Here is a 24,068-nt window from a genome sequence, read left to right as displayed (position 1 = left end):
GATGCAAAGCTCTAAAATGGAGCTAAAATTTAATGTTCCCTTTCATAAATTTAGGGAAGCATTTCACTAATGAAACACTGTTTTCTAACTTAAAACTGGTCTCTCCCTTGTCTATAGTTTTGAAGGTTTAACTGTTTTAAAGAAGAGCTACCTTCATTAGTCTGTCAAAGAAACATTACTTTCCAATTTCTCCTTCAACTGCCAAACCTTGTAGATAATTAGAGCTCAGTAAGGAGTAATCAATTTACTTTGTATATGTGCGATATATATAGTAAAATGTGATACGGATTTAAATCTATAGAAGATGCATATCCTCACCATCCTTCTTAAGTCATGGCCCATTAAATACCTAATGCAGCTGAATTTTATATCAGAATGCCTGAAAAAGCTTACCAAAGACTCCACACTTCTTAGCCTCTTAATAAAGCTGCTTTGAAAAGTGTTTTGGGAAAAAGTGTAGCAGGGCTGATAGCATTAGATAGCTTTCTTTCACCACTTTCCTCAAATTTTGCCTGTAAAAATCATACCACATCCTGCTGCATGCAAAATTATATTTTAAAGCTCATTTTATTCCTTCAGTCAAAGCTAATTTCCTTTGCAGTCTGCAAAGTCCATGAACATATATCATTCCTCTCATAGATGCTAGGAAACTTGTTCCTGATCTCAAAGGATGTTAGAATGCTCCAAGTTTGCTAAGCACACCAAGGCCATGTGGCCAAACCTTTCAGGAAAAGGCTCGATCATTCTTCAAAACAAGTTTTCCTTTCTTGATGGATCTTCCTAGTTAATTTTGAAGTGGAAAAATTTCCATCTTCAATCTGTTGAAATGATATCTTTTTAAGAAAAAGCAAAGAGAGGCATTCATCAAGTGATATTTGCTGACCTCTATCTGCAAATCACAGGGTGGAGATGTAGTTTCTAGCCCTCATCTCTTTTATCAAATGCCCTTAAACCCTGTTTTTTTAGGAGTGGTTTCTCAACTTTAAGCTTGAAAATTCAGCTAGAGTCTGGAAAAAAATTCAACTGATGTGTTGAAGTGAAAATGATATTTATAAATGAATAATCCAACTTCAAGAACTCATCAGTGTCAGTGAAAATTTGCCGGTGTCAAAAGCTTTGCATTATTAATGCCCCCTCCTTATGAGCACAGTGCCACTGGGATTTGTTTATGCTGAGCCATGGCCAATACAGGTTGCTGGCTGAAAGGACTTCTTTCCTGTCCTCCAGAGGCCTAGGGCTCCCAGACCTGTGGATATGCTGTGCCAGCAGAGCAGTCTGAGTTCTCTAAAAACATAAATCTGGCTAACACAGCCACTTCCAAAAGAGCTGCCTGTAAAGTGGTTTTAGAAGGGCTGTTAGTGCTGAAACACGCGCTGCTCCACCGTACGAGCAGCAAGCCGTGGCTTTGGGTGAGACAATTGAGAGCTAATCCACTGCCCTGCCACTTCTGGCAAGGAGCTGCTGCCTTTGGGGGAGTCTGGCAAGCCAGGCTGGAGACACTTGGAAGTATTGGACACATGGATGTTGTGTGTAGTAGGTTTGACACCAGAAAAGTTGGACCTGCTGCTGTTGGCTCTGCCAGCTCTGGCAGAGCTGTAGACAGTATTTTCCAGCATGGACTGTACATTTTCAACACATGCATGTTCCAGCTTTTCAGGAGAATATCTGTCATCTGCAGAACAGATGCCCAGGGATATTTGTGTGAGTAGAGGAAGGTTAGCAGTGCTCAGATTAAGAAGAATTTGCCACACCAGAGCCAGTAAGCAGAGCCTCTGAGCTGCAAGACTCTTCAATTACTGGGCATGAAGAGACCTCAGCAGCAGATTGGAGCTTAAAAGAGTGGAGCAGATTATTTGTAAAGAGTTTCAAAGTCATCGAGGTTTGAAAACAATATGGTTTTTAGCCTTAATGTAATATGAAAGAATCAGGATAATTTAAAGTAAATTTTATTTAAAATTATAAAATAAAGGGGTTAGAAAGAAAGTTGAGATGCTTAATTTTAAAAAAGGGCCATTTTTAGAAACATTTGAGTATATCCGACCTTCTTCCACTGAACGCTGCTTCTTTTAATTAATTATTAAAACCTCTTAGGGTGACTCAAACATAAACCATGTTGCTGATCACTTCAGATGGACCCAGACAAATTGAGAGTGCGGAATTGTTTTAACAGAAATGCGTGGTAGAGCCTAATCAAACCTCCCTGTAGCATGTACCACTCAACTGCTGCTGTAGTGTTATGGCAGGAACCTTTAATGATACTGTCACAAGACTCAAAATTGACTTTTCAATAGAATTGGATGGATTCTTAAATGCTTCATACTACAATGTTCATAGGATCCATCAAATCTTGAAAAACTTGTCAGGGCAGTATGTTACAGGCAATCACTCAGTATAGCTCATATATCTTAGGCATTGTGTAAAGTCCAAAAGTCTATTCAGTAGGTACTGCCTGGAATAGAATTTGTGATCTGTTGTCCAATTGTTAATGGGAGAGGAGATTTCAGGTCATGTAGCTCATATTTGAACGAAATAATCAGATTTACTGAACATCCTTTAGTGTTGATAGGTCAATTATATTGTAAAAAAAAGCACTGCTAGTCTCCTCACTAGATAGAAGATAATGAGAAGTGCCTTCCAAACAACAAAGAGTGTATGACAGTAATAAATATTGAAAGCAGATAAAAAAACTTCCTTTACTCTGGATGTCAAGAGGCATTAAAATTTCAGTGATGTATTTTGTCAACATATTTCTACCTGCAGTCCTAGTATGCTTAGAAAAGAATTATCACCATCTGGAGTGTTACAGGAGTATGAAGCTGTTATCTGCTGTTTTCACCAAAACTTCAAATGAAACGGTGGCAGCAGGATCCATTTAATCAAATTTATCACCGAGTTCATATTTTTGGTAGCAGCAGATGGGTGGCAGTCTGGAAGATTTACCTAGAAAAGACTCGGGGTAGTTCTGAATATTTTCTTAGCATTTCAGCATATGCTGGATGTGAGTGAGTTCCCACACTTTAGCAAGTTACCACTCATTAGGAGAAGCTGTGGTAACTGATCATGTGCAGATTTTGTCCATCCAATTGCAAAGTATCAAACACATATAGACTGTGGAGTTCATGTTATGAGTAGCTTTTAAAGATGTTAAAGTTGATCTGAGGGAATGGTTTTCATGCTGTAAGTGGAATAGACTAAGAGCATTCTTGTTATCAGATTTATGATACATTAAAAATAACATGTATAAGTTTATGTATTTATAATACATATACTTTTCAGTGTTGATCCATGCAGTCTTACCAAGGTAGGCTCTGGCGAGTCATTGGAGACTGAAATTTTTGTCACTAAATTATTGCCTGAAAACTTAATTTACATAGGTGTTCTGCCTTTTATTTTCTCTGAAAATTAGAATATAGGAAGGATTTTCTAAAGCTTTCAGTATTGTCTTACCAATACTTCCTTTAAAGTAGATAATTGCATTTCTGAAAACACTTGCTTTTTAGATGCCTGTGTAAAACTAAAAAGTTCAGTTTATGTATGGTTTTTATATAGCTATTATAGTTTGAAAACTGAGACAGGAACAACGTTAATTTTTAGTAAGGTGATTAATCTTTCAGTATCAAGAGATTTGTTAATAAAAAAATTGTAAGAATTTTGAAAATTTTTATTCTGAAAATTTGTGCCAGAACAAGTTCTGTTTTGCAGTTCAAAACATGTAGGTTCCTCTCTGTTTCCATGGCCTCCCTCTGACTCGCATACATTCAAGCATGTATTGCAGGGAGTTCCATGCTTTTTCATTGTGCAGTGAATACCAAGGCCAGAAATCTGACAAAAATCTGCTTTCCTTGTTGCACATTCTCACTGCAAAGCAATGTATAATGCAAAGCTGGCAGCACCACCAGTACATTCAAATGCCTTATATCAAATTTTCCTAAAGCCTTAGAGGAGTTTTAGAAATACATTGCAGAATTCAGAAATGAGCACTACAATTGCAAATTATAATTCAATCTATCTTCTTTGTTTCTGGCTTCCTCTCTTCCCCCTTCCCCCTTATTTTCTTCCTGTCCCTCTCCTTCCTCCTCTTCCTCCCCTTCCTCCCCTCCCAGCTGCATCCCAAATGTCTCTGCCAATTGCATCAATCACCCCACCAGTATGTTTTTATGCAGGTTTCTTTTTTTTTTTTTTTTCAATTACCACTACTCTCTACACCAAATACAACCTGGTGGTGCAGCTGCTAGTGACTGGCTTGTGTCATTTGTCTTTATATGGGGACTTGGGTGCCATCCCATCCTTATATTTTGGAGGCCTCTATTAGGAATTTCTGCCATCTATGGTTTTGAGGGTTTCTACCTCAGCAGTGTCAAAACAGCACCAGGGTTAATCAGGTTATGTTAAATAGTCAGACATTAAGAGCAGGTGGTGTTCAAGGACTCAGCAGGCTTTATTTATCCATATGGAGTTCTTAAATATTATAGCCTGTCTGCAAGTTTCTCGGAAACCTCTGTGAAGAGTTTGTTAAAATACACTTTGTAAAAGTCTGCTTCGACCAAAAACCAAACCCTCCAGAGGTTTATGATGATTTCTTTAAATAATTTAGCCTCAGCTTATTTTTAAAAAATAGTAATTCTTGAAAAGTTGCAATGGCTTTAGAATTTAAAATTGAACTCTGCTAGAGGAAATAAAATAATAAGGGGGGACATTACAGTCCATGAAATAGCAGCATATGCCATAATGTAAAATTTGAAGAATTTCTGGTATTTGTAATATAATTTCCAATTCTAAGTCAAGTACTTATTTTTTCTTGTGTCAGTAGTTCTATACTCCTATTAGTCAGACTGATATTTAACACCACTTATGAACAAACTCAGATAACCTCTTGACTATAGTAGTTCAACTACTATAATTTCCTCTTTTTTTCCATGTAAAGGTTATCAAACTTGTTAGTTTTCTGTGAGTTTGCCTTGTTTCTTCTTATATTCCTACCTGTAGTTAGGAATTTTTTTTACTAAAAATTTCAGCAAAGTAGGACCTTCTGAGGGAGACATAATTTTGCAGTAATGTGCTAATTTTGGTGAACATTTCAGAAGGATAAATTAATTAAGGTTCTTGTAAATAGCTCATCAGAGAAAGAGGTTCTCCATGTAAAAATGGAGCTTGCATTTGTTAAAGCAAAATTTTAGCTGTGAAGTGAAAACTAAGATGAGGAGTTCAGTGAAGTACTGCACCATTTCTCTGGAAGTTTTCCAAGAGCAGAAAAATATTGGTCCACAACTTAGAAAAATATGCAGGAGGAAAAGACCTTGAGAGAAATACAGAAAGCCTATGGAGGATTGATTGGCTTCACTGAAGCTAAAATGGGCTAAGGCTTCTGGCATGTCAAATTAGGAAGCCTTTGGATCAAATCATTGAAATAAAAACTGCTTGAAAGTCAGCAAGTGCTTCATTCTCCACAGGTACATTAATAAAAAAAAAAAAAAAAAAAAAAAAAAAAAAAAAAAAAAAAAAAGCATAGCAACATTAGATACGGCCCAAATCAATAAATTTAATGTAGGAAATACAACAGCCAACAGCTAAATGAAAATAAAAGATCAAGTGTACATATACTTCTGCAGAAATATCAGAATCCAGAAATAATGGAATTAACTGAAAACCCTGATTAGATAAGGCTGGTGCTACTTTGAGCACCAAAAAAAATGTTGTGAAAAATAAATTATAATCTACGGGATAACTTAAATATTGTGGAGTAAAGAACTTAGAAATACTGAAATTAACCATAAGGAGTGGTTCCAAAAGATGTAGAAATTAAGAAAGCACGGAGTGAATCCAAAACTTGAGAATGTCAACAAGCACTATAGTGTTTAAATGAGTTTGAAGATCCAGGGAGAGGTCAGAGGAGTGTAAGAGCAGTAATGCAAGAATGTTTGCAGTTATCTGTCACCCTGTTAGAAGCAGGATGGACAGAATTTCCAAAAATAGAATCTTCGCTGATAACAAGGGATTTTGACCAATGCCATGTAAATTTGCTATATTTTTAAAAATGGCTTCTCAGAGAAACAGGCCATAATGAAAACACATAAGCAGCATTTAGAAAGACATTACTTCTTTCTGGAAGTGCCTGGATGGTGCTCACATTTAAAACAGACAAGGAAAGGATTTACCACGACAATATTTCACTTCAGGGAGGAAAATGAAGCAGCTGGCTGAAATATCTGTTCAAAAGGCTGGAAGGGCTGCAGCAGCACATTCATTCAAAGATGGGAGTGAATTTTCAGAATAGATGTATTCCCTACTCAAACTGAAGAAGTGAAAGGAAGTAGAGGAAAAACTTGTATCTTTAGCAGAATAGAAGAGAATGATATTGGAAATATAAGGTCTTATGATAACAGATGTGTCCAACTGAAAGAAAAAGTAAAAGGCACACCAGGAAGTTAAAACTTTGACCTGTCAATTTTTTAACAATGTAAGGAAAACCTTACTAAAAAAAAAAAAACCCACCAAACCCTATGAATAAAATATCTTTTTCAAATACAATGGCCATTACAGAATTGGTATGGTTAAAAAATGGTTGAGAAGTTAAAAGATTACTCTTGGAAACTGGTCATTATTAGTTTACAGTAGGGAAGTTACCATAGACATTTTCAGTGGAATTGAATCTGATAAATTATTTTAAGTTTAGTCATAAATGGCAAAAATTTGAGAATAGTAACTACTGACCATCCTGGACAGTATATGCACAAAGCTAATAAAATTTTCCTCGACCTATAAGTTTTTGTGTGATTTCTGTTGCTTCCAAATCAGCCTCAGGACCTGAAGACCAGACAATTGTAGATGCAGTGTGACTTTTTTTTGATGTTTTGTGGGTAACAGAGACTATTGAAGAGCAATAGACCAGAAAATCTGGTTTATCTACTGGATAAACTGGAAGAAAATGTAATGAAAACCACAGATATAAGAAATATGGACAAATACGATGCAACGGTCTTACAGTCAGCAATGTTTTTACAAGAATGAAGTCATGTCTATAAAATTTCATTAGCTTTCTCTGAACTCGGAGTTGGAGAATGGAATAAAGGTGACCTGGCTGTTCTCGGGAATTAGGATATTCAAAAATGGTTTTAATGTGGTGCCTCCCTAGAGCTCTTAGCTAAACTAAATTAAGAGAGTAAAGATCAAATCAAGAATTAATAACCAATTAGCACTGAGAGCAGGAAAAGTTAAGTAATACATGGTGGGTGGGCTCAAGCGATCAATGAGATCTGAACGCACCAGTGATGGATCATTTCATGTTTCTTTACTCTTCCACCTCTTCCTTAGTAATTTGAAAGTGGATAAGAATAGGGAATAACATTATATGATTAAGATGACATTCTAGGTAGCAAAAATCAAAATTGCTTATTAAGACTTGCAGAAAGATGTCTATTACTAAGTGATGGTGATTTCGACGCAGAAATAGCTGAACCTACATAAATAAAATGATGACCATATTGTCCAGTATGCAGACTAGACCCACTCTTCAGGGAACTCTGCTGACATCCTGGGGGTGGGTGAAGGATGTGAAGAGAAAGCTTCCTGTCCTGGTAAGGCCCTCATCCATTTTCCATAATGGATTTCACAGGTAGGCAGAAATTCATGGGGTTTTCATCATGGCTCAGTTTACACGACACCACAGGGCTGCTGTCAGCTAATGGGGGTCACCCCTCCCAAAGATGGAAAAAGGATCTTTGCACAAGCATTAGCAGGGCTCATAGGCAGAGCTTAAAAGGATGGGAAAGGGGTAAAATCGGGCTCACTAGCAATAAACATGGGGGCAGCATGTCAATGTTTGTGGGATAATTTACTAGCAACATCTTTTGGTCTTCTGTCTCAGTGATTTCAAAGGTCTTTTCTTACCTAAATGAAGAACATGCCTCCAGATGCACCCATTTCTTGAGCACTGAGTGCAGTGCAAGTGTGGTCATGGAATTACAGAAACATAGAATGGCTTGGATTGAAAGGGACCTTAAATAGCATCTAGTTTGAATCCTCCTGCCATGGGCAGAGACATCTTCAACTAGATCAGGCTCCTCAGAGTGCCAACCAATCTGGCCTTGAACACTTCCAAGGACAGGGCATCCACAGCACCCCTGGGCATCCTGTTCCACCACTCTAAAGCAAAGAAAGATATAGAATCCTCATGGATTTTCCAGGAGGTATTATCTTCAAAGACCCAACCCTGCTTAACTCATGTGAGCTGACAGGAATGCAGCCTGATCTGTCACACTTGTGTAAAAAGTTTATGGAAATGGTGAACCTGATTTATTTGAAATTTGAAGCTCAAATGGACTCTGGAGTGGAGCTATTCTTTGTCAAGTTTCAGCCCACAGAAAGATTATATAGCTGAGCTCTGAACTAGTAAAAATAGAATTTGCAAATGAAGTGCTGACACAAGTCTCAGGCATAAGTAGGATGAGCACTATCATGTATGAATGAGCCTTTCTCTCTTTCACAGAAGTATGCCATGCAATATGCAAATCACTTGGTTTAATGAACAGCTTCATTTAAAAAAGAGTTCATGTGGTTAAACACTCAGAGACAGTTATTAATGTTTTAATTTTACAGACTGAACTAGGATCCATAAAATTAAATCCAATAAAACTCTAAAAATAATTAGAAAGAAACCAGCTAAATGAAAATGATCATGGGTTTGTTGGCTGCTCCTGTGTCAGGTTTTCAAAACTCAGGAAGCCAAAAGGAATATCTTTCAGGCATTAAACAATAAAGACATTCATACAAAAATACATCAAAATAACTTTTGTTTGGTTAAATAAATCTACTAGGAATAAGATCAAGGTGACTGAATGGTGGCATATGGGGATAAGGTATAGATATACACTAGATATACACAGGTAGAAGGATTAAAGTTACATAATGCCTACACGTTACTGCTTTAGAGGAATGAATATAACTCCACACAGCTTTAAAGGATGAGAATCTCAGATGAGCAGCATTGAATAAAATAGACACATACAACATTGGGCGTCTAAACTCATTATAGAGCTATTTATATACAAAATTTAAAAATCTGAATAGATCTAAATAAACAAACAAAGCTCCCATGTGTTTGCCTTGAGACAGTGAATGATATGTGTCCTACCAGACTATTTTCCATATGTTTCCATGCATGATTGCATCAGGGGCTGCATCCAGGCACATGAGTGATAAACTACACCCTTTCTACCAGATATAACACCCTGTATACATCTCTGATCTGAAGCAACCTGTCTTGGTTTAAGACAACTGAAGGGCAACACTCCCTTTTATTTAAACCAATCACTTTCCACCAATAAGGAGAAGAGCATATGAGTAGATATAAGTGAAAAAATAACAGTATACTAAAAAAATAGAAATAGCAATCCCTGATCAAAAAGCCACATCAGTCCACCCCCTCCTGGGACTGCCATGGTACTACTGCCCCAGCTAAAATTAAGTTAATTAAAATGACCTGCCCCAGGCATTTCAAGCCTTCTTTGTCCCCTCCTTGGGCTCCATCCTATGTCTCTCTATTGTACATGTAAAGAAATTATTTATTGATATTTCAATATCATTTACAAAAAAAAAGAGAGGTAGAGGTCATAAGGTGCCAGAGAACCCCTGATTTGAATTGATAAGTTTGTGCTGACAGTAATCCAATGGGAGGGGGGCAAAAAAAAAAATGGTCTTTTCAGTATGACTAATATTTCAAATTATTTAGAATTTTTTTTAGTGGAAGAGTTTGGGGGCATCAGGTAGGTCACAGAATAGGCAAAAAAAAAAAAAAAAAAATTAAAAAATCCTGCTTCCTGTTTCAAATTTAAGATGATATATGATACAATTAAAACAATCCAGTACACTTTTGTCACTCTATTTTTGTCTGCATTCATACTTCTTTTTGACCTTTTCCAAGCTTGTTTCCCCCAAATTGTTTCCGCTTATTTATCTTTCATTCATCCAGCTACACCAATTTTGATACGAGCCAATATCTACAACTGATAACATCTCTATAATATTTTTACTTGTTTAAAATCTAAACAGGTCATGTTTAGATTTTTGTTCCCATTACAGATCTAAAGACTGTGGCAAAAAAAAAAAATCTAGTATAAGAGTTTCATGCTTGCAAAAGAAAAATGAACATGATGGAGAAACAGAGACAGATGTCAGAGTTTAAGGATAACAACTGTTGTTTCATGCTGGGCTGCTGACTAGATGTGAGGAACAGATGCGAGGCTGACAGGAAGAAATACTGACAATGGTTAGATAAGAAAAATTTAGACGTTTAGGTAAAAAGTTTTAAGAACAACTTGGTCTGCACTGTCCTAAGGATGGATTAGGAAAAGGCACTGGGTGAGTCTGGGGCAGGGAAGAATAAAGTTGTCAGCAAAAATACAAGCAAACCGGTCAATGCAGAATTGTGAAAGCAAGACAGTTGAAGAGAGCAAAGCAGACAGGGCAAGCAAAAAGTAAAAAAGGTTTTCCTTCCTTCTTGCTTGTTATACCTAATAATGGAATCTGATTTTCAAGGAAGAATTTTTTCAGACAGTTGAAACAAATTTTTCAGGTACATTGATGTGAGAAAGCAGAAAAAACTGCATTGGCAAGGGGAGTTTAAAGCAAGATTTTTAAGCAAAGTTCTTAATGTTCTATAAAACCTGTGTTCTCCAACTCTCTTTGGTCAGCGGGTTGGAACTAGAGGAAGTATAAAATAAAGCACAGAGGAAAGAAGGAAAACTTCAGCCAGACGGGAATGAATGATAGTCAGTAACTTGATTATAATAGTTTTTGATTTATTTGATGGTTAATGTTAAAGCCATGTTCTAATGAAGGTGATCCCTCTAATCTAGTGAAGAGAGGAGTAGTGATCTAATGACCAAATCATGACCTTTGGTTTGCTGTGCCAGTGGATCCATCTCCATGGCTGCTTGGAATCCAATGGCAAGTTCAAAACCTGAACTCTACCACTGATGCTCTGCTTTTGGGGAATATTTTCTAAGTCATTAGCTCTGTTGGTCTGTATTTTAGTATTACTATTTTAAAACAACTTGATCATCTCTGAAGTTATCTTAAATGAAACTTGACATTTGGAACCTTATGTACACTCCAAGCAGGTTCTGGGCATAAATGTGGTAAGCAAAAGGCTTCGGTGATATTGCTACTCTAAAATACTGAGGAGTTTCCCTGGGCTGCATTTCTTTAGGGTGTTTAAGAAGCACAAAGCAACAGAAGCTTAGAAAATCAAACATAGCCTACAAACTAGTCAACAGAGATGAGAATCAAAAACCCTTGTGAATATCCAAACCCCTACACATATGTAGAAACAGATGATTAGAGTGTTGTATCTGTCAGTTGGAAGTGGTTAAATGTTCAGCTGAACAGCCTCTTGAGTAAATCGTTTTTGTAGTACAGGTTTTAGAATTCCCCTGATTTTACAGTATGGTGCCTTGATGCCTCTAAATGCTCTGGTTGGTTAATAAGAATAATGAGGAACTGCTTGCCATTCCATTCTTTCATCTCTATTGTTACATTAAAATGTTCCCCTTCCAGGACATTTAGACGATCTTCTGTAAGCTTTGCTGTTATTTATTCATGCCTCATTATTAGCTAGAAATTATTTTTTCAAACAGTTGCTTCAACAATTTACAAGTCATGTCATGAATATTATAAAAAATAGGCTGTAGGACAAATAAAAAATGAATAGACATGGTTTTCTTAGAAGAAATAATGCAGTTTCTTGCTTAAAATGGACTGATTTGGGGAGCTTAACAGCAGAGGACAAGTTACTTTGAAGACCAGTCTGAAACACTGCACAAGGTGGACCTTATCATTAAAAAATTGGGGGTTTCACAACAATTTACTCATGTGAGGAAATTAAATAAGCATTTTATCAATAAACTGTATTTTGAAAAGACAAAATTGGGAAACATCCTTTCCAGAGGTGATTAAAAGGAGGATGAATCCAACACAACGTGTTCATTAGGAATGGCTCATAAGTTCAATGTATTTACCAGATGCTAATTTGTTCCAATAAAATGTCAGATAAAATCAAGTTGTCAAGAAAAATTATTCTTTTAACTGAACAAAATTATTGAATTAATATTTTTTTTAAAAAAAATTTCCATTTTAGTACATACGTTATGTGAAGTCAAAAAACCTGCTCTACGGTGCAACATTTAATCTAATGTGTTTGACTGCTTTCCAGATCCTAATAATTTCAAGGAAAAATATATGCCAGCAAAGGGAGATTAAATTTGACTACTTTTTCTCTGTTTATCTACCTATTTATTAACAGTATTTATAGAGAGAAAATTCTGAATAAGAAAAATATCCTCCCTCCTGTGTAATTAAAAAACCCAAATCAAACAGATTGACTGTATTTCTTTTTGTAAGCCCATTATTTTCAGGTGATCAGATACAGAAAATTATGTATTTAACTATAAATCAAGTTGGTATATTCTACTAGAAGATATTAAAGTCTGAATATTAATGATGTTAGTTTCAAGGATAAAAATAACAAAGATATTCGAATAGCTGTGAGGGGTAAAGTTTTGTCTAATGAAATATGAATTTTGAAAGTCAGGAAAGTTGTATAAAGTTTACTGCACTGAGTTTTATGGGAAAAATTATTCTGTATTGTTTGGATTTTGACCAGAAGATTTGTAAATACCAAGCAGTATTATTCAAGAAAATGAAAATATGGGATTAGGAGTTAACTCATTACTTCAATATTAAGAGAAGTTTGGTTCAATGTATTGCAAAGTTAAAATGTGCAATACTGGAATGCTTGAATACCATCTGTCTCTACATGGCCCATGGAGTATTGAAGAAATTCATGTCCTGAACTATTTGCTGAAGTGACTAAAAGTTGTAGATCTTCTCTTTCATGAAATATGTTCAGTGAAAAATACCTCACTGACTGGGGAAATAATGAAGGAAGAAGGTGATTTTTTAATGTTGTTTTATTTGTGTGAGTTTGACAATATTTCTGTTCATTCCAGAATAACACCAGTAGCTTCTTAATCTTTCCTGGCAGACATTTGACCTTGTTCCTGTAAACTTGAAAGAACATGATTAACTTTACATGTACAAGCAGTCCAAGGAAACCACTTGAACAGAATGGTAAACAAGGGATTTTGGGCAAATTTGGAGAAACAGAGTGGAGTTTCTTCCACTGACAGATGGCTTTGCAGCAGGTAGCAGAGGAAGATAATGAGTAATCAAGTGCAATGACTAAGCTGTCTTGGACAGGTTGTGTTTTCTATTCTGCTTCCCACTTCATCTCTCTTTCTCCCTGTGTATAGGGATTCAACCACTAACCTACATACTGGTGAAGCCCTCATCCTTAAAAAAAATTCCAAGTAAAAAAAAAGAGATTGCAGCAGCATAAGTATAATGTGTTAATTGTGAAGAAGAAGGTCAGTAATCTGATGTGAAAGTATTAACACACTACATGAGAAAACCAAGTTTTCCTGAGATGACATAGTTTGCCATCCCTTCCAGAAACACTACAAAGAAAAAGAAACAGATTGGTGATCTGATAACCAGCTGCTAAAGGGAGGTAGGAGGCCTTCTCTCTAGCTAGGAATTTTACATTTTTATCGTATAGTTGATGAATCATATAGTGAGATAGCTGTTTTGGAAGGACAAAAGACAGAGGTACAGGGAATATATTTAGTGAATGTTGTTTGGTATGAAGAAGCAGATATTAAGGGAAGTTATTCAAGCATGTTATAGAAACAAGAAGTCATCAATAGTTCTGTATTACAAATAGTGAAAAAAAAATCTTATTTTTCAAAACAAAATAGAGACTGGTATGCATTTATGTAGTGAAATAATAAAAGCAATTTTTGTCCAAAGTATAAAGCCATTTTACAGAACTTTATATGAGATATCTACTATAGGTAAGTTATGGAATCTCATGAAACTGCACACTTAATAAACCTCTTTAGAAGTTACAATTGCATGGGATAAAAATATGAACTGTCCTTGCAGAAGTCCTTATGGTTTCATAAAGAAGAAACAGATGGTGAAAATACATTAATTGAACATACACAGATCATACATACAATAGTATGTATGATCTGTTGTCCTGATTTGCAGTGTAGGATGTACACAAAGTATTTATTCTATCACCATCTTCATGAACTGTTGAAACCAGGTGGGCTAGTGTTTTCCCAAGCCCCTTGCCTCTTCTGCTAATGGCCTTTGGGGTGTCTTCTGCTAATGGCCCATCAATGCCTTGCCCATGAGTCACAGGTAACTCCCTCCAGGGGTTATCTCTGTTTAATGGGCCATCAAGGACCCACTTCACACTCCTCATCCCATTGTGAGATGCTCTGCCCAGGGGGAGGAGCCAAGCATTCTCACCTGGATATAAGTTGGTATGTGGGACAGTGTAATGGGCACTTATCCACTGGATTCCCAGAGGACCAGAGCTCCCAGACCTTTCTACAGGATCACTGCTTCAGGAAGAGCACCTCACCTGGACTGCTTCACCATCCTGCTCAGGTTGTATTCTGACTCTGTCAGTGATCCTTTGTGTTATTGCATTTATTTTATTTTTACCTTTTTACCTTTTTTCTTATTAAATTATATCTCTGACTTGGAGCCTCTCATTCGTTTTGCTTTCAAACCACAACATCTGTGTATATTTTGTCTTTTCTCAAGAAAAACAGCTAGGAGTGCAGGTCAGCCTGTTCTCATAGGGGAGCCCTGATCTCAGTGACTGACAAGCAGAACCATCCTAGAGAACATTAAAAAAATTATATCAGTGGTGTAAAATATTTTATATAGATGGTATTATCAAAGATAATGATTGGAGTGATTCACATGACTAAAACAATGTAAACTGCTTTTCCTCAGTCTGGAATTTAGAATACTTGTTTGTGTGTGTCTGAGAAAGAGACTTTATTAGAGAAATCATTACCTGATTTAAGGCTACTGAAACCTCAGAAGTACTAGATCTTGAATGCCTGCAAATCAATTTATTAAAGAGCACAGTTCAATGAGAAATGCAGAAAAGAGTCCAGTCAAATCAAATTAGAGAAAAGGATAAACTACCTTTAAAAAAAACAGTTTAATATTAATAGGGACAATTATTTACAGATGTAAGCTAAAGAATGTCTATAGTAATTACTGTAAGAGGACTAGCTTTCAAGAATTGCAGTAATTCAAGAATTTTCAGTATTTCTCAGAAGAAAACTTCCATAGGAATGTGAATAAATATTGAGAATGCTTGGTACAACACAACTCCACAGCCCAGGATAAATTCTTTAGATAGAATACTTCATTTTTACATCATACTTAGAACTAGATGTCAAATGTCTTCATACAGAGTTGAAGGCTTTTCTCTGAAGGACCAGTTTCATGTTCAAGACTTGTGTTCTTTTCCCACTTGTATGGGCATTATTCTTTTGTGGCCTGGGAAAAGTCTGTGTCTTCCTCCTCTGTACAGCTTAGTCCACTGAAGAGCACAGGTGGTGAAATTAAGGCAATAAAGAATTATTAAAAGGTATCATATGCTCAAATGAAAGAGGAGATAAAAAAAGAATAGTTGTTAAAAATTAGAAGTTTGAAACGGTAGAAACAAGAGGAGGTATCAAGAAAGAGATCCCTGACTCTTACTGTAAAGAAATAAAATTGTAGATGGGGTGGGGGTTTTTTTTACTTTATTTGGAACAGAATAAACCCCATTGGGTCATAAGTCAGACAGCAGAGGAGTTGATGAACCACTAAATAAAAAAGTAGAAAAGGACTGGTATTCATTAGTTAGAAAACTTGTTTTCTCTTTGTGACGCTATGGAATTATGGGGGGTGTGTCTGGTAAGATAGGTAAACTTGAAAAACTAAAGCCAATGAGTATTTATAGCAATCTAAAGAATTATATTTTCCTCAGTTCTTGGTGCCTGGATTGATTTTATTAAACTCTTATTCTTTTCTTTATAGGAATAGAAGTGGTTTGTTTGAGGGTTTTTTGATTTTTTTTTCTTTTTCCTGAATTTTCATCTTCCCTATTATGTGCTGCAGTATATTGTCTGATTGCATCAATCACATTGTGCCTCCTGAAGTAAATAATATATTGTCAAGCTATATATTATTTAATGCTGAAGAAAGCCTTCACATATGAGTACAGAGGTATACACTTACAAATTACTATGCTGCTGGAACCTATATTTACCAGATGTTGTAAAGGAAGAGATGAGAGAATCCATTTTGAATTCATTCAAGTTGAAGTTCAAGTGTTGAACTTCAACAGTGACTGAAAAGTTCACGGTGAACTCTATTATCTATTTAGAAGAGATTATGGAATGTTTGTAAAGGCAGGGTGTTTTCTGTTGTCTAAATGCTAATGCTATCAAATCAAAAAACAAGTGCTGAAATATATATATATATATATATACAGCTGTCTACAGTTCATCTAACAATTATGAGAGATAGGGTTTGAAGTTGTGTTATTTGATTTTTAAAATAGCAAATTCTTATATATTTAAAGCTTAATCCATATCTTAATCGGTATCTGTTACTCCACTGAATCATTTCATCAAAGTCATATAAACAGTAAATTTGAGACCTCAAGGTTGTATGTATTTAGATTATCATATAGATCCTGTTAAGTTGTTCTCTGATAAGTTTCAGATCTGCATTGAATGACTTATACATGTCACTTCCAGTGTCATTTACCCACTGGAAACTAGGCCTCACACAGTGGTTTACAGTGGTACACAAAGGTTTCCTGGGGTTTTCCTTGGCTGGAAATCTGAATTTCCCCACTTTGTGAGGTAGAAAAGTCTACTGTTGAGGAGCGTTGTTTAAATTTCCTGGTTATAGTTCACTCTGATTTTGAGTAAAAGCCATGTTCCAATTGCCAAGGTGGTAAATTCCCACCTACAACTTATTTCCACATCATTACACATGAGAGGAAACATTAAGGAAATTGAGAACTAAGAAGTTTGCTTATTAACTTGATCAAAAAATCCCTTGAAGTAATGATGCCTGCTCTGCATGAGTGAGTTATCCCTGACTAAGAAGCTGCATGGATGAAATCTGCACCAGCAGAAACCTTGCTCATACTGATGTTTAAACTCAGGTCCTTGCCTGGGCTTTTTAGTCTCGTGTTACCAAAAAAAGAACTTTCAAAACTTCATTTGACAGTTTTTCTCCTTCCAAGACTCACAGAAGTGAGCTGGGAGAGTGGATACATAGGACCCCTGGTCATTGACACTTTTGACTTGTGATAAGTCTCTGATAAGTGAGAGCACTTAAATGCAGTGATTTATGTCACACGTGCCCTCAATACTGACAGGATCAATGTTACCGCTCTGGCAACTCGACTAAAAGCTTTTTTAAAGATTATTCTCTTTTCTACTCTTTTATTTCAATGTCAGTATTTTAAAGCTCTGTTAAGGAATCAAATTAGAATTTTTTTTTTTTTTTTTTTTTTTTTTTTTTTTTTTTTTTTTTTTTTTTGCAATCTTTGTATGTCCCCTTTTTTGGCTTCTGTGGGTGTATTTATTATTTAGTTATCTGAGCAATACTTTTGTAGAATATGTTCAGCCTGTTAGTTGTCTGTAAACCCTTTGCTGAGTATTTCCTGTCTGTTGTGCTTGTGTTTATGATTACTGAAACCATGTTAATATTGGTTTAGCAAGGAGGTAACAGATGTGTCAGGCAAGAGGACTGTGAAAGAATTCCAGATAATTAGAGCAAAAATTTTACTTGTTGCTATTAAAGTCCAGTAACTGTCAAAATATTTGCAATTTGTGAATCTCATTCCTGAGTGCAAAACTATTACAAACATAGTCTGGTGCTTTAAGTTAGAAAAATAATGTTTTTATTTAACTATATTATTTTCTTGAAGTGAAGAGCTAGGCTATCTGATATCAAAACTATTAATTCAACTATTATTGAATAACATATGCAATATTTACTTATGTATAAATATATAAACGGAAAGAAAGATAATATCTTGCAATTACAGACACTGAATGACGTTTTCAAGTGATTTATATGTTTCATGTGATGAATTTAAATATTTTTCTGGATTTGCTATAGGATTGCAGTATAAATCTGAAAGAACACAAGTTACGTCCTTTGCGCATAAGACTTCCAAGTATAAATTGGCATCCTAGGATTTGCTTCCAGAATTTTAATTTTAAACATTTACTAGAATTATGACTTTATAGCCATTGAGCTCAACAGCAAAATTCTCACAGGTTTCCTAAAGTAACAATGGGCACCAATTTAAGAGGTTTGATGGTTATATATAGGTTTGAATGTCTGAATTTAATTGTGATGCAAACAAGTTTGTTTTTTTTTAAAAGTGACTTATGCCTTACTTATAAAAATTATAATTTCACAATTAGACAATTTTAATTTTCTAATCACCTTTGTATGTGATGCTTAGAATAAGCTGTTTGGCTGTGATATGTTTGTATTTCCAGAGCATTATCTTTTGCATGTTTGATAACTCCTTTATATTCAAGAACAGCTTATTATCTTTTCAAAATGTCATTATTTGTTAAATTCAATTATGTATTAAACTGATCCATTATATAAAAAAAGAAATTCAATGTTATGTAAACCTGGAATTATAAGTTATCAGATTGTTAATTAAGCACTATAATTCCATAAAAAGCATGCACTTCAGAAAAAAAGAACAAGAGTTCCTAGTGAAGAACTGTAAAAACACATTGAAAAATATTCCCCCAAAGTAGAATTTTAAATATTACTGGAATTTTTTTAATCTAATATTATTCAGTTTCAGCCTTTTCATATTAAAAATATTAAACCTTTGACATTTTATTATTACTGAAATCTTGAATTTTATTCTTCCTACACAAAATATCAGAACTTTCTAAGCTTCAATATTGACAAATACTACTAATCAAAAAATATTTAGCAATAAATTCCTCTAGCAGCAGAACTGGTTTATGTGCTTTTGAGTCTCATAGTGTTTGTGTACTGCTGATTTTGGTGCTTATCATAGAACCATAGCATGGATTGAGTTGGAAGGGACCTTAAAGATCCAACCTTCCTGTCATGGGCAGAGCTGAATTCCAGACCAGGCTGCTCAGAGCTCCATTCAACCTGGCTTTGAACAATTCCAGGGGCAGGGCATCCACAAATTCTCTGTACAAGCTGTGCCAGTGTCTCACCAACCTCACAGTAAAGAATTATTTTCTAATTTCCAATTTAACCCTATTCTTTCAGATTGAACACATTCCCCTTTTTCCTGTCACTACATGCACTTCTAAAAATGCCCTGACCCAGGTGCAGCAGCTTGTGCATGGTCTCACTAAACCTCATGAGATTCGCATTGTCCCACTTCTTGAGTTTGTCCCTTTGGATGGCATCCCATCTTCAGGTGTGTCTTTATTGTGGTAGGACGTTATCTTTATGTGTTCAATGCTTAAAGAAATATGGTTTTTCATGTGATTGCATTTATTAACCAAATATCGTATTATGATACATTAATATGCCACTACAATAACATGTCATTGTAAGTGAAAAACCATTGTATAATATTTTGGATGGGATGCGGCTTTATTAAAATTAGTTTATTCACTGCATTAAGCAGAGACCTCACTCATCTCAAAAATATTTACCATACTGAAGACTCTACTGTTTGAAATATAATTTTACAAATAAAAAGAAGTACGAATCTGTACATCTGAAATTTGTTAGGCTGGATTAGCTCTCTCACTCAGCCAACTTTCTGCTACAGATCCTTGACCAAAGTATTTTTAGAGTGCCTCTGTGGTCTCAGCTCTATGTATCATCGGTGGTTGAAGACTTTTTCTTTTTTAAACTGTCACTAAATAAGCATCTGTGTAAGAGAAAAAAAAAGTTTTAATGCTATCAATTGATTTTATTATTCCATTCATAAACATGAAATTATTTGACAGAACTATAAACCAGAGGGAAGTAAACATTGCTATCATCCTTTAGAACAGTACCGCGAGAAAGGACACGGTGCAATTAAAGTGCTGCTTGCTTTCCTGAATGCCAAAGGCTTCTAAAAATGTCACACATATTTCTTATTCAAAATTGTGACTTTTATGGAACAGAATGTCCACTGAATTGAAAACAAAATTACACTAAGTATTACAGGTATAACCTGTTAAGAAACAGTAATATCATTGATTTATAATGATGTCTGGAATTTAATTTCACACAATTCTAAGGAATTATTAAGAAGAAATGGATTTGTGGCTATAATTTCTACTCCAATGGGGTAATATCCTCTGTTTCCTTACTTACATGGTATCTGATATGAACTATTATTCACTTTTCTGATCATGGCTCAAATAAAATCCAGAAAGGAAAAGTGCTAAGAAAGCAACTTTCTTGAAAGAGATGGTAATCTAAAGCTTTATATTAAATGAGCATAGAATTTAATTTCAGCTGACTTTTGAATTTACTATTCATATTTTAGGGTTGGGTTTTTTTTTTTTTTTTTTTTTTTTTTTTTTTTTTTTTTTTTTTTTTTTTTTTCCAGAATTTGAAGCTTTTTTTACTGAGTAGTACTGGTTAGAGCAGGATAATGAGGAATCAAAAGCAATAAGATTGATGCAGTGCATGATAGTAGTATAAATTATATTTTCTATTTTGGTATTTTTTCATGATATCCAACCATTTTAGCACAGTCATGTTTGACCAACCTCATGGACTTTTACAATGAGAAGTCTGGATCCAGCTCAGTGGATGAGGGGGACAGCATTAAATACTGCTTATCTTGACAACAACAAGGGTTTCGATGATGAAATACAGACTATGTAAGTGATAGTTGGGTTAAAATTGGTTGAACTGCCAAGAAAGAGAAAGACTTTGGGGTCCCAGTGGACATTGAGTTGAGCAGAAGTGAGTAATGAGCCTTTGAGCCAGCAGAGAAATTCCAGCAGGTCGAGGCGGGTGGTCCTTCTCTTCCATCCAGGTCTGATACAGGTCTGGAGTGCTGAGTCTAATTCTGGGCTCCCGAGTACAAAAGAGACATGGGCATACTGGACAAAGACAATCAAGCATTTGAGTGTCTCTCATAGGAGGAGAGGATGAGTGTTGGGACTATTCAGACTGAAAAAGAGAAGGCGCCTAGGGGAAATCTTGATGGTGGGTATAAATGCTATGATGGGTAACTGAAGGATGGAGCCAGACTCTTCCCAGTGGTGTCCAGCGAAAGCACAAAGGGCACCAGGCACAAATAAAAACACAGTTGAAATTTTATTCAAGACTAAGGAAAAAAAATTAGTGTGAGAGTTCAGCTAGAAAAGATTACCTGGGATGGTTGCAGAATCTCCATCTGTGGAGATATTTAAACACAACTGAATACAGCTCTGAGCACCCCTTTATACCTGATCCTGATCTGGTCTGGAAGTTTGATCTAAACAATATTCCAGGCTCAAAGACTCTGTGATTCTGTGCATTTCCAAACATAAATTTAACTCTTTACTTCAGACTGAAAGTACATTAAAAAGCCAAGATCTTCAGAAGATCAAAACAATGTTGAACTAATTACTCTCTGAAATAAATACTAAAATATTTGTAGTAACTCAGATGGTCCAAACCTTGGTCTTCTGTTTTACATGGCATGTTTATAATCTAATATTGCTTCTACTTTACAGAGAGACTGTAAACTAATGCCAAAGGCCTCACTGTTCTGGTGAGACTCTTTAATTTTATCCTTTATATCTGAGACCATGTCTGTGAGAGACTTTCCACTGGGGATAGTGGGAAGATTACTTGGAAACACTGGCCCAGAGATGATATAATGGGTTTTTTAGTTCAGTATTGGGTTTCATTTATCAGGGAAGTTTTGATCTCTTTTGATGGTGGGAATCAGCTTGCCAGGAGAGCCATTATAAACAAATACAATCAATTTTTGATTTTGTATAAAAATTTAAAAATTGCAACACTGCTTCTAGACAAATTGATTTAGATCTGTTTTTCTTTGTGGTCCTGCTTTATTAGAAATTATTATCTTCATTGAACTAGCAAACTCTTCTCTCTAAACTGTGAGGACTGGACAATCCTCCTGTGTTGGTTTTAACAACTACAGAGAAATAGATAATCTACTCCCTTTCCCTCCACTCCTTCCAGTAATTGAGGAATAATAAGGAGAGACTATAAATTGGAAGAACAATTTATTAAAATCACAGCAACCACAGCAGTATTACTAACAAAGAATATATGAAAAAGATAGAGAGTTTTACCCACAAAAGGATATTTACCTCCAAGAACAAACAAATATGCTTCCTAAAATTAGCACTGCCCACATGGTCTCCAGAGGGCAATATTGAAGGAATTCACTGAAGGAAAGGAAAATGGGGAAGGGACTGGCAGTGGCAGAGTGCTGATCCCAGCCCCTTTTCTCCAGAGAGAGACAGGCAAGGTGGGGAATTTCCAACACTCGGCTGTTCCCTCCAAAACCATATCCCCAGTGATTATGTGAGTGGCATGGAACAGAAAAGTGATAAAAACTTGACCCCCTATTCTCTATAACCAGGACCTATCCAAAAAAGGTTTTTATCATTGTTGCAAAGCTGATTCAGCCACTGATCCTAAGTCGTGTTCAGACTATAAAAATTTCCCAAGAAAATCCCCTTCGCTGCCAGATGTGCAGAGCAAGTTCAATGCTGGGAACTCTGAGCTAAGCTAGGCATCTCTAATAATATAGAATTTAGCCAACAGAGAATTCACTTGGTGTTTTTCTGAAAGGTGGTGTTTTTCTGAAAGCTGCAGACTCTTCCTTACAAATTCTCTGAAAACTGGGTAGAGGCAGTCTAGCACTGGGCTTGCCCCAGGCTACTAAGTCCTGCAGAGAGACAGAAAATAGTGTCTCAGCCCTGGGACTGCTTGTCTGGATTTGTTAGCATGCAAACTGCATTCACAACCCTTCCTGTTTGCTTTGTACTGTGACCCAGACTCTCAAAAAGAGCACAACTGCTGAACTCTCTTTGTTGATATTGCCAGCGTAATGGAATTGCTCTTAAGTACTGGTGTGAAGCTTCCCCAGGGTTAACAAATACTTAGTCCATGACTAGTCCATAGCAAGTCTTTTAAGCCTATTGGTATAAACTAATTTGAAAGGGTGCACAAATAATCTGAAAGAAACGATGCAAAAAGAAATGTACGTCTGAAATGCAGGAGCTGTTTCAGTCTGATCTTACAGCCAGTGGGATGTCCAAAAACCTGCCAAAGGCTGAGAACTAACAGAGAAAAAAGCATATTGCTGGGATGGTCCCAGTGCTGTTATGAAGTTAAATTGTGGCATAAAGAATCCCCAAAGAAAATCAGGAGTCCAAGTAGACCTTAACAAGGCAAAGGCACAGGTTGAGCCAGATTTTCCTTCAAGGGACTACACTGAGAAGCCTCAGGCTGTGCTATCTCCTTGGTAGAAACTTTAGAGGTGACACATGTCCATGGTCTTTGTCACTATTACAGCACTCCAGTAAATGGGGAGTAGGAATACTGCTTACTCATCCTGCATATGACAGTGTCTGGATTTCAATACTTTCTGGCTCAACAATGCTTGTTATTTAATAGCTGACATCTACTCACAAGTTTTCCATATCCACATTGTGTTTACTGGCAGATTTTGCTAAAGTAAAATTCACATTTGTCCATTGTTTTCAGTCCTGTATTTTCTTTCTTTCCGCAGGACCCCATTGAGTTCCCCGTAATGGTGCCCAAGGTTAAAGGTAAATTGCTGTAAATGGTTTTGCATTTCATTTGCACTTACTGCTACATCTGTGTTGTTCCATTTTCTGCAGTGATCTCCCACGTAGTATGATTTTCCTTAATCCCTTTGTATGACCATTCTTTGCTTTGAGGGAATGAAACCTTGAAGACAAAACCAAAACGTCCAAGGCAGTGGACGCTCTAGAAAAGTTTCATCAAATATGCTGCTCACTTGTGCAGTTAGAAGTACAGCTTGATTGTTGCACTGAATTATTTAGATTTTTATATACAAAAAATTAAACAAATTATACAGAGTTCTCTGCTTCAATTAATGATGGCATTTTATTTTGATCTCTGCCATTGAGATTGTATCCTTATTCTCAGGAAAT

At 35.9% G+C, this 24,068-nt stretch overlaps 1 long non-coding RNA gene across 3 annotated transcripts in view; it reads left to right on the top strand.

The window, feature by feature from the left end:
- Positions 1-24,068, top strand: part of LOC310906713 — a 71,165-nt gene that overhangs the window by 26,586 nt on the left and 20,511 nt on the right. For all 3 annotated transcript variants that reach the window (XR_014589471.1, XR_014589472.1, XR_014589473.1), the window contains exons 3-4: positions 19,216-19,369; positions 23,660-23,699. This is a non-coding gene — a long non-coding RNA (uncharacterized lncRNA). The remainder of the gene's footprint in view (positions 1-19,215; positions 19,370-23,659; positions 23,700-24,068) is intronic.

The sequence above is a fragment of the Zosterops lateralis genome (genome assembly GCF_965231275.1).
Source record: "Zosterops lateralis genome assembly, chromosome: 3".
In the NCBI taxonomy this organism is placed as follows: domain Eukaryota; kingdom Metazoa; phylum Chordata; class Aves; order Passeriformes; family Zosteropidae; genus Zosterops; species Zosterops lateralis.
This window is presented reverse-complemented; position numbering and strand designations above follow the sequence as displayed.